Source organism: Mustelus asterias, chromosome 15 (assembly GCF_964213995.1).
Source record: "Mustelus asterias chromosome 15, sMusAst1.hap1.1, whole genome shotgun sequence".
NCBI classification, from domain to species: Eukaryota; Metazoa; Chordata; class Chondrichthyes; order Carcharhiniformes; family Triakidae; genus Mustelus; species Mustelus asterias.
In genome coordinates, this window is record NC_135815.1 from 61,617,285 (window position 1) to 61,635,384 (window position 18,100).

The 18,100-nt window shown below is 42.3% G+C and overlaps 1 protein-coding gene across 3 annotated transcripts in view; it reads left to right on the forward strand.

Annotated features, from left to right (window-relative positions):
• zdhhc14 (zDHHC palmitoyltransferase 14) overlaps positions 1–18,100 on the forward strand; it is a 264,960-nt gene that overhangs the window by 148,329 nt on the left and 98,531 nt on the right. The gene's annotated exons all lie outside the window — the stretch shown is intronic.

Sequence of the window (18,100 nt, forward strand, 5' to 3'; positions counted from 1 at the left end):
GCATTATATGAGAGTCCATGTGTTCGGTACATTTTCAATATTAGATTATCTGATACAATACTGGACAGCGCGGTGGCATAAGCGCGGTGGCATAGTGGTTAGCAGTGCTGCCTCACAGCACCAGGGACCCGGGTTTAATTCTGGCCTCTGTGTGGAGTTTGCATGTTCTCCTCGTGTCTGCATGAGTTTCCTCCAGGTGCTCTGCTTTTCCCCCCACACTCCAAACATGTGCGGGTTAGGTTGATTGGACATGCTAAATTGCTGCTTAGTGTCGGAAGGGTTAGCAAAGTAAGTATATGGAGTTATGGGGACAGGGCCTGGATGGGATTGTTGTTGGTGCAAGCTTGATGGGTCGAATTCTACACTGTCAGGATTCTATGATTCTATTCAATGAATTATTGCCATTTTAAAATGACTGAAACACAGGCAATTCATCCATTAACGTTGGGCTAATGGATTTGAGATTTTGAATACATAAGTTTTTAAATTCGTATTCTGTTTTTACCCACAGTGAAGAAGATAATAAATATTGAGCCTTTTGTGACATTCTTTTTCAAACTGAAAAAGTGACTTTTTTAGAAACAAAATCTTTGAAAATAGATGAAAAAGTTATCCATTGTGAGTTGGCCAGATTCTCTGAAATGTATTATTTAGTAATCAGCTGAATTCTGTCATGAATCTATTTATACTCTGTGTTTTATGTGATTTTAAAATATTTAAAAATGTGAATGTTATCTATGAAAACAAACTATTGCTTATGATACAACACAGTAACAGTGATGTAATATACTCGCATGGCACTTGGTGTCTTCATGTTGCAATGGAGGTGGGAAATAGAAAATTAGTGCAGTTTTTTAGTGGTTGTCTATATTGACCACATGGGGGCTGCAATGTTGCCAGATCGTAAGGTATCATTTTAGCAATATATGCTCAATTTGTATTGTAATGCTGCAGGGATTTTTTAAAAAAACCATAAGCAACCACATTAGCTTCCAAATGTGTAGTGTAGTTTCAATATAAGATCATGTAATGCTCTTGTAATTTTTACAATGACTTGAGCAATTGTTCATCCATCAACATTGGAGGAATCGTCTAATTTGTGAGTTTTAAAGCTGGTATTGTGTGACTATTAAGGATGCCAAATTAGGCTGTATCTGACATGATTCTTTTTCTGGACTGAAAATATATGCCTTTTGTTTTAAAGAAGCAAACTAATAATGTCATAGATTGTGGAGAATACTTTATTGTTAGAAAATGGCTTATTTACATAGAGATGAATTAGGATTGTGGTAGTCCTGTATACTTCAAGAGATTGTGGATTTTCCAGGAATGAATTGCTGGTTAGGAGTCTGTACTCTGGACTTCTTTCTCAGGCAGAACATAACAGATGCTTTCACAAGAAGTTTAACCTCTATCAATGAGGTATGTGTTAACTAAATATAGAGAATGCATCCAGGCAGTATTTTGAGCAAGGCTTCGCTTATGTTTTGAAGCTAGTTAGGAGTGCAGTGGGAAATGTGATGCTTCAAATAAGTCATTATCATAGTGACTATTACACTATTGATTGGAATCATAACTGCCCCTTTTATTGAATGCTTCACTTACAGGCATTGTTCTTGCAAATAAATAATGCTGTTTATTGTAAAAATGATGTCCCAGTATTATTGAGTGTTTTATTTTAAAATGCTATTTTGTTGTGGTTAACATGTTACAGCCACACTTCCCACTTAAATTTTTTGCACATCCAAAGTTCAGTTCTCTGATGTCTTGGGTGTCTTTCCTCGCAACATTATTTTGGAGGTGTCCCCATTGAAATCTGAAGCTGCTCCAAAATGCATATTTGGAATTCATGTAACAATGCCCAAATTGGCAGATTGCATATGATGTATCCCCACAATTTAGACACTCTTGCAGAATAGTACACTTGTCAGACCCCTTGTTGCAGACGCCATGCTAAAGGGTCTCTGCTGTTCCAAGCTGGTGACATGATCCCATGGTTTTTAACCTGTTCATCTAATACAACACACATGCATACTCCAGATATGTTTTCTCTTGCCAAAAATAGTGAATGCTTACACAGGAAATAAATATTTTTACCAATGAGATACATGCATGCTAGAAATATATATTGCCACCAAAAAATCCGAAAAAAATAGAAGGAAAAAAATTTATTGCAGGTGTCACTAGATTAGAATATGTTACTTGACTGGCATTTTTTCAAAGCAGTAATAATCCAGTAACTGCAGTTCTCAGCAGTATCAGTCCTTTAATTAGACCAAAAGAAGTTGAGTTCTCCATTCTCCTTTGACCATGTAGTAGTTCAGTGAAAAGGTACTGATAGAAACTTGTTTGTTAAATTTATATCCAGTTTCTGTTTACACAGTTGCCAATCAAAAATAGATGATCAGAAATCAGGGGCTTAAGCTATAAGAACATCTCTGACAGCAATTGCCCTCACCTACCTTTTTGGGACACAGCCAAGCCCCCTCTAAAGTGACAGTTGCAAAGAGATATAAACATTTTTTGATGATATACAGTTATCAATATTAACTGTTTCTACCACTTGTTAAGCAACCTGCATAGTTGAGATGACTCATCAACCTCTGTAGTGGCATCAGCTTTTTTAAATTTATTTGATCATGGGATGGGGTTGTCATTTATAGCCCATCCTATTTGCCCTTGAGATTGTAGTGGTGAAACACTTTCTTGAATCTCTGTAGTCCATGTGTTGTAGAACCACAGCACTAGGGCTGTGCTTTTAGCAAAGAAGTCCCAGGATTTTGACCCAGTGACAGTGTAGGTACAGGAACACTGTTCTTAGTCAGAGTTCTATGTGCTTGTAAGTGAACTTGCAGGTGTTTCCATGCATCTGCTGTCCTTGTCCTTCAAGGTAGTAGCAGTCATGGGTTTAGAAAGTGCTATTGAGGGGGTCACGTGGTGTGAACCGGGAATGGCTGTATTTCTTTGAGCTCTGGCGCTACTCATCTTCTAATCCTTTCATTTATCCTGATGCACAGCCCATAAGTGCCTAATCCTGGAGTGAAAACTCCGTTATGGCCCTGGAAGATTTATGGTTACGTTTTGGGACAAAAAGCTGAGTAAAGTCATGAAAATCCTCAATGGAAAGAAGCAGCAGAGGGCAGCTGGGGTGGAGCTGAGCCCTCAATATGGCGATTTGGTCAGTGAACAGACTCGACCCACTGACGTTGAAAGCGTTGTAGATGATGACTGCAATTTTAAGATTAAAATAGATGACGAACTTGGCTTTTTGGCACAGAATTTCTGTGCTCATATTGCTGAACTACAGAGTACCAATAAGAAGCTTGATGAAGCGGAAGAAAGAATCCTTATTGCGAATGCAGCTTCCTCGGTTGCACTGTCACGAGTGCAGCTCCCTCGGTGGCCCCGTCGCAGGTGGCGCTTCCGCAGCGGCAGCCCTGTCGCGGGTGCTGCCCCCGGGGCAGCGGCCCTGCCGTGGCCCAGCTTCAATCCTCAGAAAATTAGTTACATGTTAGATCAGGATATCTGACATATCTGGAGAGCCGGGACGGAGGCGGAGTGGTCTTATTACAGCTCTTCAGAAGGAACTGATGGCAAACTCTCAGCTAAATCTTTTGAGAATTGGCTAACACATTTTCTTAATCTTGACACAGAAGCTGGGCATATTAATCTTGAAGGGGAATACCGTATCTTGTTTTTGAGACCTGAGCCCCCAGCTGGTAATCATGCGTTCTCATAGCTTCAGTTGCAGATGTTTCAATTAGGTTGGAAATTGCCTGAAAGCTACCTGAATGCAGTTTGCCTGCTTTATCCTCCTACCTTGGGGGCAACATCTGATGGATCCTAAAGGCTGTCCCACAATCCTACAAAGGTTTTGGCCTGTCTCAACTCCATGATGGCAATAATTTGGAGTCATAACCTGCAGTTCATCACTAATCCTGGATTTTACCCCTTTTTGTTAAACCCCTTCTTTTGATTTTGCGATGTTATTTATCATGTTGACAGGAGTGATCTATGAGCACTGAGACTAATTTTATCTGGTATCCTTTGAAAACCAGAGACATCCATTTTTTAAATAATGGAATGCATCCCTCCATGTGTTTCTTTAATCACTCCAAGCTTAAGAAACAGATTCGATCCTACTATTTCCTCATGCCAGAAGTGAAAGTTGGCATGGGGGAACTAGCTGCATTGCTTCTAGTTCTGTGTCAAAATTGAATCCTATCCTTTAAAGAGCTTGAGACTGTTGGGGAGCACATTAGGTACGTTGTATGGCACTAGGGCTGTGTGATATTTGTCCATCTTTTCTTCTTACCCTTGCATTTTGGTGGAATTTACTATAAGATCATTTACTCTTGTCAGGGCTAATATAAGTAACGCAATTGCATGGAGGTGGGTGGGCGGTGATGTGCCTTGCCGTGTGTTTTTAACTCTTGAAAAGCGGACAAAGGACTGCAGGTCGACTTCTTATTAATACAATAACATTTATTCATTCACACAATTAATATTAGTTACAGTAGCTATTTTTACAGGACAATCAGAAGTTTCAAACTTAATACTGGACTTTGACTTAACTTTGAGTGGCTGACAAGTACCCAAGCAGATATTGGCATCTGTTAGTCTCTGCAGTCACCTCGATATGGTCTGATCTTTGGTCTGGTCTGACCCTCTTCTTCTGTGTCTGGTCTGTTCTTTCTTCCTTCTCTTCTGGCTGGTCCAGGTTCGTCCTTCACGGATGTTGGTCTCTCGAGTCACTACCTCTGGTAGTGTGTTGCGCAGTACCTTTATCCTTGGATTATTTTGCATCCTTTAGAGCGGGCTCGCAATCATTACCAATCAATCGATCAGGGCTCGATCACCCTAAACGATGGAGTCCAACCGGGTGCTGCCACACCGGTTTCGGGGTGTGTACCAAGCAGCCATGTAGGTTACATACCTCCCTCCCAAATAAGAGATTAAGATGCCCCTTTGGTAAAAAAAAGTATGTTTGACCAGAGAGTGTCTATTGTCTTCGGGATGGCCTATTTTCTGTGTATTCCCGATGTGTAAGGCTGCGGCCCGCTTGTCTCAGTCATATATTCATTTAGGGCTGCAGCCTGTTCGTCTCAGTCCTAATACACACCTGGCCATCCCATCCCATCATGCATTGCAATCACCATCTTTGATGGCCCGTTTGGCCATTGTGGTTTGATGTAAATGTTTTGGCGAGGCCCAACGAGTCCTCACAGCTGGTGAGGAAGACCCTCTTAGAAACATTAGTGTTGCATAGTTTTTTTCTGTACTTTTGTTACTTTGGGGTCAAAGAATTGCTGATGGACTCCTATAAAGGTACAGACAGAGCACGTATCCTGTGCTCCAAAGACATTGTTTTGTATCAATGGTGTCTCTGGAATAGCTGGAGATGGGAGAAATGTGCTTTGGTGCGTGCCTGTGCATGGTGCGAGAATCTTTGGCTGACCAGCCTTTTCTATATCTGTGTCAATATCTTGTATTCTCTTTGGCTGACACTTCAGGGGAGGGCATGCACCATTATTCCATGCACTCATGGTTTTATCTTGTTATCCTGTTTTCCCCCAATCTCTGAAACATCCTTTCATGATTTGTATCTTTGGAGGTGCTGTTTTCAATAAATAATCCGTACCAGCTGCGTTGGTGCTCGTTTTTTCTGTGTATATTTGTGGAAAAATGATTTATGCTGGACTGTATCAATCCATGAGGGTTTGTTGCATTGTTTGTAAAAATGGGGGAAAGTCCTCAATAATAATGTATCAAAATAAAATGCTGTTGAAGGAGCCTTGGTGAATTGCTGCAGTGCATCTGGTCAATGGTACATACTGCTGCTACTGTGCATAGGTGGTGGAGGCAGTGTCAATCTAATGGACTGTTTGGTCCTCGGTGTGTCAAACTTCCTTGAGAGTTGTTGGAGCTGCACTCATATATGCAAGTGGAGAGTGTTCCATTAGATTCCTGACTTGTGCCACGTAGATGGCAGACAGGCTTTGGGGAGTCAGGAGGTGAATTAATCGTCACAGAATTTCCAACTTCTGACCTGTTCTTGTAGCCACAATAGTTATATGGCTGCATTCAGTTTCGGGTTAGTGGCAACCCCAGATGTTGTTAGTGGGGAATTCAGCGATGATAATGCCATTGAATGGCAAGGGAAAATGTTTGGACTTTCTCTTGTTGGAGATTATCATTGCCTGGCACTTGCGTGTTGCTAATGTTACTTACAACTTATCAGCTCAAGACTGATTATTATCCAGGTCTCTGCATATGGACATGGACTGCTTCACTATCTGAGGAGTCACAAATCATGCTGAACATTGTGCAACAATGAACACCTCTCTTCTGACCTTAAGGTCATTGAGAGTGGAGATATTTGTAGAGTCCTCCTCCTCCAGTTAATCACAAGCCAAATGATCAGTGTTGAGGGTTCCCAGGTCAACTCTGTCCTGACTGTATACTACTGTGCTACCACCTTTGGTGAGTCTGTCCTGCTGGTGATACCGGACATACCCAGCAATGGTGATAGTGGCATCTGGGGCATTGTCTGTAAGATACGATTCTGTCAGTATAACGTATGTCAGGCTGTTGCTTGACCAACCTGTGGGACAGTTTGCCCAATTTTGGTACAAGCCCCCAGAATATTAATAAGGAAAACTTTGCAGATTCGACAGAGCTAGGTTTGATAACATTTCCAGTGTCTAGATTGATGCCAGGTGCTCCATCTGGTTTCATTCCTTTTAGACTATGTAGCAGTTTGATACCACTGAGTGATTTGTTGGGCAATTTCAGAGAGCACTTAAGAGTCAACCACACTGTGGATCTGGAGTCACACGTAGGCCAGACCAAGTAACTAGATCGTTTTTTACGATGGTCAACAATGGTTTCATCGTCACCAATACTGAGAATAGCTTTTAATTTGTTACGATGCAGAGGTTGACCCCCTTTTGAGAAGTAACACAAGATCCCCCAAAGAGGAATACTTCGCCTCGTAATCTAAGTGTGCGAGAAGGTGTGAACTGTTCTTCAGTAACACTTCGTGGTTAACAAACAGAAATATCTGACACTCACTTTAAAATGAACACTTAACAATTTATTTATTTAACTAACAGGGAACTGTAACTAAACAAGTAACATACTGAATAAAATAAGATTCTAATGGAATGCTGTTCAAATAAATACAATATCCATTCACTAACCAAAAAATATAATAATAGAATTCAGTCACTCTCAAAAATATAACCAGGTTTGTGGCTTTCAGAATCTTTTGAAGTTCTTGTGTTGATTCCTCTGTCTGTAAATTCTTTCTGATTTGGTACCTTTCGCTAGTTAGATGGTGCGTTCTCTTAAGAGATATCTGAAGCTGGCAGAGTTGAAAGCTACTCTCTCCCTCTTGAAGCTTGAGAGGTGGCAGTTCTTCTGTTACTCTCCTGTTTATCCCCCCTGCACTCTTTTATACCTGTGATGACCTATCTATTTTCCTACAATAGGATTGGTCTGATGTCAATACCATCAAATTCAAATTTTAGAGGTTCCTGGTAGCTGAATTCCTGCTTTAAATTGATTGGTCTAACAAAAAACAGGTTGTCTTGTCAAGATTACTGCTTGACATTTTGATACAAATGTTTCAGCTTGGACTCTATGTACTTTTTTGCATTTTAAACCTCCAAGCACTGAAACAAAACATCAGCTTTTAAAAGGACACCACAATCTTTTCTCTCTTCTAGCATTTTTACAATTTTTTACAACTTTACCAGCATCAAATTCAACGTTGCAACAAATTCCAGATTTATTAATTGAATGTTGTAGTGGGATTTGAATCCATGTCCCCAGAATATTGGCCTGGGTCTCTGGATTATTAGTCCAGTGACATTACCAATACACACTGCCACTATTGACGTTGATCCTTGCACATTGAAGAAGGCAATTCTGTGGAGGAAACACGTTGAACTAATTACAGTACATAACAATCTGTAGACATCCACAAAGAAATACATGCTGTCCGACTGAACTAAAACCCCCTACCCTTCCGGGGACCATATCCCTCTATTCCCATGCTATTCATGTATTTGTCCAGACACCCCTTAAAAGTCATTATCATACCTGCTTCCACTACCTCCCCCTTTTTTTTAAATGTTGCAAGTCCCTTTTTTTCCCCTTCTTGTCATACTTTCCAAATAGCCTACTGCCCCTTTTCCAGTTCTTGGTAAATCTTGTTCTGAATATTTTGTAACTTACAAAATTTCAGTTTGTAAATTTTAGTAATTATGATTCATGTACATTGCAGTTTCACACTGCCTATTAGATTGCCTGATTAAAAATTCAGTAAGTGCTCTATCACTAATTGACATGATCATTCCTTCTGTCCATTATTTTGTCGGGACTCTCTGGTTTGCTAACAATTCTGAAACCCTTAAAAATCCATCGATATTGTTTTCCTTTTTTGAAAATTTACATGAGATTAGACTTGATAAAATTAATTTGCACTAAGCTGGAGGCTTGATTAAATGTGCATTAAATTAATAGAACCATCAATAATCCTTTTTTTTCCTCCAGTTTGCTGCTTTTCTTTTCCCTCCATCTCAGAAGTCAAGGGACCTGGGTGCATATGCATAGATCTTTGAATATGGCAGCACATGGTGAGGGAGTGGTTAGCAAAGCATGTGGGATCTTGGGCATCATGAATTGACTACAAAAGAAGTGAAATTATATTGAAATTATACTTTGTAAAACTCTGGTTAGTCTACAACTAAAGAATTGCATCCAATTCTGGTCACCACACTTTAGGAAGAATGTGAAAGGAGATTTATCAGAATGGTTCCAGGAATGGAGGATTTTAGCTACAAGTTTAGATTGGAGAAACTGTGGTTGTTGGCCTTAGAGCAAAGCGTACAAGGTTATGACTGGTTTGGGTAAGGTGGACAAAGAAAAACTGTTCCCATTAGCCAATGATACAAGTACTAGGAGACACAGGTCTAAGGCTTTGGGCAAAAGATTCCAGGGGAATGTGGCCCCTGGAATGTGAGGTTAACACAGCAGGTGATAATGAAGGTGGTGAAAATAGAGATGATCAATGATTTGAAAAGGAAATTGGGTAGGCACTGGAGGAAATAAACTTGTAGGGCTTTAGGGATAGACCTGGGGAATGGGACCGACTGGTATACTGTATGGAGGGTGCGTAGACTTGAAATGGTTACTTTCTGTGCTATAACTAACTCGATGGGTGAAATATTTCACTCCTGCCACCGGCACTAAATTTGGCATGATTGGAAAAAGTCAGCTAAGTTATGTCAATATGTTAGACAATCCCATCATAGGGAGGATGATAAGAAGAAGCAGGTATATTAGGTTTAAGCACAGTGGAGGACGAAAGAGATTGTGACAGATTGAGGCAGATGGAGACCTGGTTCACTAATTGAACCTCCTATTATCTGGTGAGCTAACGCTAAAACAGTATGACAGTTAGATACCATATTTTTGTACTTAGAGGCAAGACAACAAGAAGACCTAGTGAGGTTACTTAGAGAATTTAGAGGGACCTGTAGGGATAAACCAGGATCTACAACTTCAGCCATACCTGTTGTGAATGTAGGGAAATATTTTCCTATCAAACAACATCCTTGTTGTGCAAGTTGAGAGAAACAAATTCAGTATATGTTAGAAAATCACCTAATTAAACCTAGAGTCGCAGAGGTAAAGCATGGAAACAGGCCCTTCGGCCCAACTTGTCCATGCCGCCCAGTTTTTACCACTAAGCTAGTCCCAATTGCCCGCATTTGGCCCATATCCTTCCATACCCATCTTACCCATGTAACTAAATGCTTTTTAAAAGACAAAATTGTACCCACCTCTACTACTGCCTCTGGCAGCTCGTTCCAGACACTGAGCACCCTCTATGTGAAAACATTTCCTCTCTGGACCCTTTTGTATCTCTCCCCTCTCACCTTAAACCTATGCCTTCTAGTTTTAGACTTCCTTACCTTTGGGAAAAGATGTTGATAATCAAGCTGATCTGTGCTCCTCATTATTTTATAGACCTCTATAACATCACCCCTAAGCCTCCTACGCACCAGGGGAAAGAGTCCCAGTCTATCCAGCCTCTCCTTATAACTCAAACTATTAAGTCCTGGTAGCATCTTAGTAAATCTTTTCTGCACTCTTTCTAGTTTAATAATATCCTTCCTATAATAGGGTGACCAGAACTGTACACAGTATTCCAAGTGTGGCCTTACCAATGTCTTGTACAATTTCAACAAGATGTCCCAACTGCTGTATTCAATGTTCTGACCAGAGAAACCAGGCATGCCAAATGCCGTCTTCACCACCCTGTCCACCTGTGACTCCACTTTCAAGGAGCTATGAACCTGTACTCCTAGATCCTTTTGATCTATATCTCTTCCCAATGCCCTACCATTAACTGAATAAGTCCTGCCCCGATTTGATCTACCAAAATGCATCACCTTGCATTTATCTAAAGTAAACTCCCATCTGCCATTCATCGGCCCACTGGCCCAATTGATCAAGATCCCGTTGCAATCCTAGATAACCTTCTTCACTGTCCACCATGCCACCAATCCTGGTGTCATTGGCAAACGTATTAACCCTACCTCTTAAATTCTCATCTAAATCATTAATATAAATGACAAATAACAGTGGACTCAGCACCAATCCCTGAGGCACACTGCTGGTTACAGGCCTCCAGTTTGAAAAACAACCCTCTACAACCACCCTCTGTCTTCTGTCGTTAAGCCAATTTTGTATCCATTTGGCTACCTCACCCTGAAGCCCGTGAGATTTAACCTTATGCGGTACCTTATCAAAGGCCTTGCTAAAGTCCATGTAGACAACGTCGACTGCGCTGCCCTCAACTACCTTCTTGGTTACCCCTTCAAAAGCTCAATCAAATCTGTGAGACATGATTTTCTAGTCACAAAACCATGCTGACTGTTTCTAATCAGTCCTTGTCTCTCTAAATGCTGATAGATCCTGTCCCTCAGAATACCTTCTAACAACTTACCCACTACAGATGTTAGGCTCACTGGTCTGTCGTTGCCAACCTTTTCCCTGCAGCCCTCCTTAAACAAAAGTACATTTGCTACTCTCCAATCTTCAGGCACTTCACCTGTGGCTGCCGATGATTCAAATATCTCTGCTAGGGGACCCACAATTTCCTCCCTAGCCTCCCACAACGTCCTGGGATACATTACATCAGGTACTGGGGGTTTATCTACTTTGATGCGCTTTAAGACTTCCAGCACCATCTCCTCAGTAATATGTACACTCCTCAAGACATCACCATTTCGCCAAGTTCCCTAACATCCGTGCCTTTCTCGACAGTAAATACAGATGAGAATTATTCATTTAGGATTTCACCCATCTCTTGTTGATCTGCACGTAGATGACCTTGTTGATCCTTAAGAGGCCCTACTTTCTCCCTAGTTACTCTTTTGCCCTTTATGTATTTGTAGAAGCTCTTTGGATTCTCCTTTGCCTTATCTGCCAAAGCAATCTCATGTCCCCTTTTTGCCCTCCTGATTTCTCTCTTAACCCTACTCCGACAACCTTTATACTCTTCAAAGGATCCACTTGATCCCAGCTACCTATGCATGTCATATGCCTCCTTCTTCTTTTTGACCAGGGCTTTAATATCCCGAGTCATCCAGGGTTCTATTTCCACCAGCCTTGCCCTTCATTCTAAAAGGAGAACCCTGGTTAACACACTTTTGAAAGCCTGTCACTTACCAGACGCCCCTTTGCCTGCCAACAGACTCCCCCAATCAACTTTTGAAAGTTCCTGTCTGATACCATCAAAACTGGCCTTGCCCCAATTTAGAACTTTAACTTTTGGGGCAGACCTGTCATTCTCCATAGCTATCTTAAAACTAATGGAATTATGGTCACTGGTCCTAAAGTGATCCCTCACTAACACCTCTGTCACCTGCCCTTCCTTATTTCCCAAGACGAGGTGATGTTTTGCTCTCTCTCTAGTCGGGCCATCCACATACTAAATGAAAAATTCCCCCGAATACACTCAACAAATTTCTCCTATTCAAGCTCCTAATGCTATAGCTGTCCCAGTCAATGTTGGGAAAGTTAAAGTCCCCTATTGTTACCACTCTATTTTTCTTGCAGCTATCTGTAATCTCCTTACATATTTGCTCCTCAATTTCCCACTGACTATTTGGGGGCCTGTAGTACAATACTATCAAAGTGATCTCTCCCTTCTTATTTTTCAGTTCTACCCATATAGACTCAGTGGGCAAACCCTCAGATATATCTCCTCTCCGGACTGCCATAATTTTCTCGCTAATCAAAAATGCAACTCCCCTTCCTCTCTCATCTCCTGTTCTATCTTTCCTATAACCCTGGAACATTGAGCTGCCAGTCCTGCCCCTCCCTTAGCAATGTTTCAGTAATAGCTATAATATCCCAGTCCCATATACCTAGCCATGCCTTGAGTTCATTTGCCTTGCCTGTCAGGCCTCTTGCATTAAAATAACTGCAGCTTAATCTAGACTTCCCTTACTCTCTGTCTTGCTTTCTCAGTTAGAAGTCTAACAACACCAGGTTAAAGTCCAACAGGTTTATTTGGTAGCAAAAGCCACTAGCTTTCGGAACAGGCTGTTCCTTCGTCAGGTGGGTGGGAGTTCTGATCACAAACAGGGCACAAAGATACAAAGGTACATTGGGGAAATTGGTACATTGATTGTACCAAGAGTAGGTACCGTGTACCTGGTAGATGGTGTTCTCACGCGAGATGATGGCATCCATGTCGATGATCCAGCATGTCTTGCAGAGGTTGCTGTGGCAGGGTTGTGTGGTGTCGTGGTCACTGTCCTCCTGAAGGCTGTTCTCATGTGAGAACACCATCTACCAGGTATACGGTACCTACTCTTGCAACTCAGCCAACGTTGTCTACCTGATACGCTGCAGGAAAGGATGTCCCGAGGCATGGTACATTGGGGAAACCATGCAGAAGCTACGACAACGGATGAATGAACACCGCTCGACAATCACCAGGCAAGACTGTTCTCTTCCTGTGGGGGAGCACTTCAGCGGTCACGGGCATTCAGCCTCTGATCTTCGGGTAAGCGTTCTCCAAGGCGGCCTTCATGACAGAGGGGCCTGTAGTACAATCCTATCAAAATTGGCCTTGCCCCAATTTAGAACTTTAACTTTCTAAGAGTTAGAAAGAGTCACTGAGCAGAAACTGAAAGCCAAGTTCCGCACACATGAGGACGGCCTAAACCGGGATGTTGGGTTTATGTCACACTATCAGTAACCCCCACAGCTTGTCTCCTAGACTTGCAGAATCTCACTGGCTGTCCTGTCTGGAGACAATACACATCTCTTTAACCTGTGCTTAATGCTCCCTCCACTCACATTGTCTGTATCTTTAAGACCTGGTTGGCTGTAGAGATTTGCATTCTAATCAGTATTCTGTAAATTGATTTTGTGTCCCTGTGCCCTGTTTGAGAGCAGATTTCCACTCCATCTGACGAAGGAGCAGCGCTCCGAAAACTAATGGCATTTGCTACCAAATAAACCTGTTGGATTTTAACCTGGTGTTGTTAAAACTCTTACTGTGTTTACCCCAGTCCAACGCCGGCATCTCCACATCATGAAACATTAAATCCAGGACAGGATACTGAGCACTTGGACAATTATAATTGTTAGAGAGAATCAGCATGGGATTGTGATAGATAGGTCACAACTGACTGATCTTGTAGAATTGCCCGAGGTCACTAGTGTGCTTGATAGAAAATCTCTATGGATGGATATCTGTTTTCCAATCTGCGGGGGTGGTTCCCGCAGATTAGAAAACAGCAAATGTGATGCCACTGTTTAAAAAAGGAGGTAGACTAAAGGCAGGTAACTATAGGCCGGTTAGCTTAACTTCTGTACTAGGGAAAATGCTTGAATCTATTATCAAGGAAGAAATAGCGAGACATCTGGATATAAATTGTCCCATTGGTAAGACGCAGCATGGGTTCATGAAGGGCAGGTCATGTTTGACTAATTTGGTGGAATTCTTTGAGAACATAGAACATAGAAAGCCACAGCACAAACAGGCCCTTCGGCCCACAAGTTGCGCTGATCATATCCCTACCTCTAGGCCTATCTATAGCCCTCAATCCCATTAAATCCCATGTACTCATCCAGAAGTCTCTTAAAAGACCCCAACGAGTTTGCCTCCACCACCACCGACGTCAGCCGATTCCACTCACCCACCACCCTCTGAGTGAAAAACTTACCCCTGACATCTCCTCTGTACCTACCCCCCAGCACCTTAAACCGGTGTCCTCTCGTAGCAACCATTTCAGCCCTTGGAAATAGCCTCTGAGAGTCTACCCTATCCAGACCTCTCAACATCTTGTAAACCTCTATCAGGTCACCTCTCATCCTTCGTCTCTCCAGGGAGAAGAGACCAAGCTCCCTCAACCTATCCTCATAAGGCATGCCCCCCAATCCAGGCAACATCCTTGTAAATCTCCTCTGCACCCTTTCAATGGCTTCAACATCTTTCCTGTAATGAGGTGACCAGAACTGCACGCAGTACTCCAAGTGGGGTCTAACCAGGGTCCTATAAAGCTGCAGCATTATCTCCCGACTCCTAAACTCAATCCCTCGATTAATGAAGGCTAGTACGCCGTACGCCTTCTTGACCGCATCCTCCACCTGCGAGGCCGATTTAAGAGTCCTATGGACCCGGACCCCAAGGTCCTTCTGATCCTCTACACTGCTAAGAACATTACATGTGCAATGGACAATGGGGAACCTGTGGATGTGGTGTATCTGGACTTCCAGAAGGCATTTGACAAGGTGCCGCACCAAAGATTGCTACATAAGATAAAGGTGCATAGTGTTACGGGTAATGTATTAGCATGGATAGAGGATTGGTTAACCAACAGAAAGCAAAGAGTGGGGGTAAATGGGTGTTTTTCTGGTTGACGATCAGTGACTCAGGGTGCCTCAGGGATCAGTGTTGGGACCGCAATTGTTTACGATTTACATAGATGATTTGGAGTTGGGGACCAAGTGTAGTGTGTTAAAATTCGCAGATGACACTAAGATAGGTGGAAGAGCAAACTGTGCAGAGGACGCTGAAAGTCTGCAAAGGGATGTAGATAATCTAAGTGAGTGGGCGAGGGTCTGGCAGATGGAGTACAATGTTGGTAAATGTGGGGTCATCCATTTTGGTAGGAATAACAGCAAAATGGACTATTATTTCAATGGTAAAAAATTGCAGCATGCTGCTGTGCAGAGGGACCTGGGTGTCCTTGTGCAGGAATCTCAAGGAGTTGGTTTGCAGGTGCAGCAGGTAATTAAGAAGGCAAATGGAATTTTGTCCTTTATTGCTAGAGGGATGGAGTTTAAAAACAGCAAGATTATGTTGCAGCTGTATAAGGTGCTGGTGAGGCCACACCTGGAGTACTTTGTACAGTTTTGGTCTCCTTACTTGAGAAAGGATATACTGGCACTGGAGGGGGTGCAGAGGAGATTCACTAGGTTGATTCCGCAGTTGAGAGGGTTGGCTTATGAGGAGAGACTGAGCAGACCATGGGCTATACTCTTTGGAATTCAGAAGAATGAGGACAGATCTTATCGAAACATATCAGATTATGAAGGGAATAGATAAGGTAGAAGCAGGGAAGTTGTTTCCACTGGCGGGTGAAACTAGAACTAGTGACAAGATGGGTATAAATGGAATATGGTAGAGGAGCTAAAACAATATGGGTGTAAAGGGAATATAGTAGAGGAGCTAAAACCGATAAATTAAAATGTGTCAGCTGATTATAATCGAACTGTATTTTAAGTAAGCTGACTTTTTGAACGGCAGTAGAGGGAGAGCTAAACACTTTGAAGAGAAAAAAGGTGTGAATGTATTCTATATGACTAACCCGCATGTAGGGGATGTTATTCATGTTGAAATGGAAAATAAGAGAATGCCTGAGTTATGACTTTTAATTTGTATAATATAACAATCAGTTGATAATCTAGCTGCTGCACCATTATTAAAAAGCTACCTTTGTCGTTAATCTCTCTGTTGTATAGTTAGGATTTTTTAACTCCAGATATTCCTTGTTTCCATGTTTTAGACTGCTTTGATTGGTGTGTTGTATATTTTTGTCAAGGGAGAGTGTTTCCACTTACCCCGAGGTAAATTCTTAGTGTGCCTGGGAATGAACAGAAGACCCGATTCAGTTTGGAAGTGGGAGCTAACCCCACATACACAGGCTTCAGTGGAGACTAGCAGGGCTTGTTATCCAGGTCTGATTATGCCCTTGTCTTCTTGGGTCAGGTATATACCCTATTGGAACAGGCAGACACTATTCCTGGACAGATGCTTTAACCTTTAGATCTGCTCTGGCAATGCTGCTGATGCAGGCGAGGTCCTAACGTAGAGGATAATTCATTGGATCAGTTTCTTGGCAGCGAATCCAAGAAGCCAGATTCCCACCTATAGTGCATGGGACTCATGTATGTGATATTCGGGAAAGAAAGGAGGTACATGTCAAATGGATGTGCAAAAATATTGTAGAATCATACAGTGCAGAAGAGGCCCTTTGGCCCATCGAGTCTGCATCAATACATTAGGAACACCTGAACTCCCACTAATACCATCTGCCTGCATTTGGTCCATAGCCCTGAATGTTATGATGTTCTAAGTGCTCATCCAGATACTTTTTAAAGGATGTGAGGCAACTCAGCTCTACCATCCTCCCAGGCAGCGCATTCCAGACCGTAACCCTGAGGGTAAAAACGTTTTTCCTCACTTAGAAACATAGAAACTAGAAGCAGGAGTAGGCCATTCAGCCGTTCGAGCCTGCTCCGCCATTCATTTTGATCATAGCTGATCATCAAATTCAGTATCCTGATTCCCCCCCCCCCCCCCCCCCCCGCCTTCCTCCCATATCCGTTATAGCCCCGAGAGCTATATCTAATTTCTTCTTGAAATCAGACCACGCTTGGCCTCGACCACATTCTGTTGTAGTGAATTCCACACGTTCGCCACCCACTGGGTGAAGAAATTTCTCCTCACCTCAGTTCTAAAAGGCTTACCCCTTATCCTCAAGCTATGACCTCTAGTTCTGGACTCCCCCACCATTGGGAACATTCTTTCTCAATCTGCCCTATGTAACCCTGTTCGAGTTTTGTAAGTTTCTATGAGATCCCCTCTCAATCTTCTAAACTCCAGGGAATGTAATCCTAACCGACTTAGTCTCTCCTCATATGACAGACCTGCCATCCCAGGAATCAGCTTGGTAAACCTTTGCAGTACTCCCTCTATAGCAAGGACAGCCTTCACGACACCAAAAATGTACACAATACTCCAGGTGTGGTTGCCAACACCCTATTCAATTGCAGCAAAACATCCCTATTCCTATACTCAAATCCCCTCGCTATGAAGGCCAACATACCATTTGCCGCCTTTACTGCCTGCTGTATCTGTGCACTTACTTTCAGCGGCTGATGTAAGAAGACTTCAAGGTCTCATTGAGTATCCACCTCCCTCAATTTACACCCATTCAAGTAATGTCTTATTATTGCTACCAAAGTGGATAACCTTACATTTATCCACATTATACTGCATCTGCCATGCATATGCCCACGCACACAGCCTGCCCAAATCACACTGAAGCATCTCTGCATCCTCCTCACAGCTCACCCTCCCACCCAAGTTTGTGTCATCTGCAAATTTGGAGATAATACATTCAGTTCCCTCTTCCAAATCATTAATATATAATGTAAACAGTTGGGGTCCTAACACAGATTCTTGCGGGACCCCACTAGTCACTGACTGCCAATCAGAAAAAGACCATTTATGCCAACTCTTTGCTTCCTATCTGCTAACCAGCTTTTGATCTATCTCAAGACATTACCTGCAATCCCATGTGCTTTAACTTTACGTAGTAGTTTGTAACACGAGACCTTTGTCAAAAGCCTTCTGAAAGTCTAAATGAACCACACCACTGGTTGTCCTCGGTCATCTCTACTAGTTACATCCTCAAAAGATTCCAATAGATTCGTCAAGCATGATTTCTCTTTTGTAAATCCATGCTGACTTTGATTATACCACTGCCTTCCAAATGCC